Raw genomic sequence first — 3,094 nt, 5'->3', positions numbered from 1 at the left:
CTTCCCTTCCCTTTTCTCCTTTATAACACAGAAATCCCACAAAGGTATAACCAACCTTTTCTTCTCATAATCACTATTCTTAATTCAATTAACCATCAACGAATATTGGTCAAAGTTTGAATCGAAGGGAAATGCTAAACAAGAATGAATATGACCACTTCATGAATTCCGATCAATCTTCAGGGGATGCCGCAACACATGAATAAAAACTTGAGTTTATCTCTGATTCGTTAACCATGATTGAACCCATTAAATCTCCTCCTCCGCCGCAACAACCTACGCCCTTGAATTCAAATGACAAATTAGGGCTTTTGGAGCACGCTTTATCCGCCACTAGCGCCACCATCCTCTCTGCCGATATCGTTAACCCTCTTGATGTCGTCAAGGTATGCAACTTTAGGGCTTATGTTTTGCTTCTAATGTTTTTATTTCGATAAAATCCAAACCGACATCGTTTCAGTTTTGTCAAAACCCTAGCTTCAATATATTGCTGGAGATTGATATGTTAACGGTTTGATGACATCATCAATGGCTGATTTACCGCCGAAGTTTAACATATCTGGCGGCATTTCGCCGTTCCGGTTGCATCACACTGGTAGGATCACATGGAGAGTTTAAACGTGGAGCAGTAGCAGTGGATGGTTATTGATAATACGACGTCGGTTGAGTATTCCGGTTTGCCGGAGAAGATGACTGATGGTGGATTTGGTACAATGAAACAATTGTACGGATCAAGCATTGTTCGATTTAACTTGAACTTTTTATTAGTCATTGTTGTGGTGGTGGTGGCAGGAGGTTGTGGTGGTAGGAGGCAGGTCATGGTGGTAAGAAGCAAGTCCAGGCGATGGTAGGAGGTGTTAGGGGTGATGGTGGTGGTGTTTTACGGTGAGGAGAGAAGAAGGGTGGAGCTTGGGGTTTTTATTTTTAATCAGATTTGAAAAGAAAAACAAGTTTTTAAGATATATATATATATATATATAGGCTAATTATAATGAGAAAACTCACTCCAGTTGAGAAAACCCAAGAAACCCACATGTGTGGCTAGGATTCAGCCACGTTACATGTGCATAAAGATGAAGAAAAGGGTAGAAACGTCATTTTACAATGTAACAGTGGAATTCATCTTCTTTTTGTTTGACTAAAGTTTGATTGCTCCAGAGAAGTATGTCACCCCATACATCAAATCCCATTTAATGTGATGTACTTACTTTTCATTATTTTAACAATAATTTATAAGGGTCAACCCGTTTTGTACTCATGGATGTACTACAAACTTCTTTATTTACTGTCTTTATATACAACACACATCTTCCTTTTTTTCAAACCAAGCTTTTGAATTAAACAAGAGTGAAACACAACCCATAAACCTCTACATTAAGATGACGATGAATCAAATTATGCAACAAAGAATCAGAGTTGAAGATCTCATATAGAACGACCAAAATCACAAGTTACAAATCAGAGAACTGATTGTTCAGATCCACGATGTCTTTCTCTCTCTTCACAAGATCCAGATTTTAGTGTGGAAGAAAATCAAACATGAATATGAAGATGATGATGGATCAGACATGGATCTTGTTAAAGGTTTTTTTTTATGTTTTTCTGATCTGAAATTACACAATTTTTGTAAGTGTTTATAGTCGATTCAGATTTTTAAGCTATATAATGTGTGTTTATGTTGTTTCTTATTATTATGTATGTTTATACGTGGTGTAACTTCATATATATGCATAATATATGTAACATCTTTTTTTGTAGTGTATGTAACAACATGTAACATCTTTTAGTAGGAAGACGACTTTTGTAACAATGTGATGTAATGTAACCAATTTTGGGAAAATTGAGGTTTAACTGTTAATCGATCCTAAATTTACCTTTTGAAAGCTTAATCAAACGATTAGTTGCTAACAGCCTATGCTTTGATCTCTAGAACACAGTTTATATGCTGTAATGTTTTGATCAACAATTCACTTATTAAATGATGAGAAACAATTGTGGGTGTATCCGAGTAACTTTCGTCAAAACCATCCAACCAGGACCATGATCACCCCTGATTAGTACCAGTATTTGACTACACATTTGTGTAAAAAGTTGCAATTTTATGAGACAGAAAGAATGATATTTACTTGCTATTTAAGTTCAGTCACTTCTATATTTCGTTACTTTTTGTATGAGTTTTTTTTTTCACCTATCGAATCATGCATTACCATGTCTGGCAATGAGTCTCGGTAGTTTGTGCTAAAGGTGGTTTTTATGACTCATGGATTGATTTAGGTAATTAGGTTACGGACCATGACATGTATGATTGTGTTTATTGTATTCTTATCGGGTTGGGCCTTTGTTATCTTGTTTTCCAGGCGGTATAAAGAGGCATAACTTCAAAAGAGGTCCATGGGTCAAAGAGTCATCGGGCTCTTGGTTCAATCGGAGCAGCAACAACGCCTGGGCGTCTGTACAAAGGGAAGAAAATGCCTGGTCAAATGGGAGGAACAAAAACCAAGATCCGAAAACTTAAGATTGTCAAAATCGTCACTGATTTGTTTGTTGTGATTAAGAAATAGGTGGTACTTAGTTGGATTATCCTTGTTAGTATGTTAATGACATTTTCGGTAGTATGTACTTGTTGATGTTTGGCTGAATATGAGAATTTTCTATGTTATGGATTTTTTTTGTTTTGTTTTTAACATGTTACATTTTTTCCCCCTGAGATTTATGTAGACTTTTGCTGTGTTGAATCTGAGAATTTTATATGTTATGGATTTTTTGGTTTTGTTTTTACCATGTTACATTTTATTTTTGCCTCAGATTTTTGTACATTTTTGCTGTATCCGTGTTACATTTATTTTTCACTGAGATTTTTGTACATTTTTGCTCTGTGTGTTTGATCATGTGCTTTTGTTGATGGTTGTTTGAATATCTTTTTTTTTTCATGACAACGTTGTATATTAATTAAGAAAATTAGTATATAGAAAAATAATTCACCATTTTGACGAACATTTTCGGAAATTTTCTTTATACCAACAAAATAATAACAATAAAACACTGTTATTAATGACAATAAATGTGGTGATTGTAGTTAGCAAGATTGAGTTAA

General features: G+C 34.9%; 1 long non-coding RNA gene across 1 annotated transcript; it reads left to right on the top strand.

Moving 5' to 3' along the window:
* Positions 1 to 1,348: 1,348 nt before the first annotated feature.
* Positions 1,349 to 2,666, top strand: LOC118486727. The gene is made up of 2 exons (XR_004879659.1): positions 1,349 to 1,584; positions 2,358 to 2,666. It is a non-coding gene; the product is annotated as an uncharacterized LOC118486727 (long non-coding RNA).
* Positions 2,667 to 3,094: the final 428 nt, after the last annotated feature.

This window comes from Helianthus annuus, chromosome 14 (genome assembly GCF_002127325.2).
Source record: "Helianthus annuus cultivar XRQ/B chromosome 14, HanXRQr2.0-SUNRISE, whole genome shotgun sequence".
Classification (NCBI taxonomy): Eukaryota; Viridiplantae; Streptophyta; class Magnoliopsida; order Asterales; family Asteraceae; genus Helianthus; species Helianthus annuus.
The sequence above is the reverse complement of the archived record's forward strand: the minus strand, read 5'-3'. Positions and strand labels throughout refer to the sequence as shown.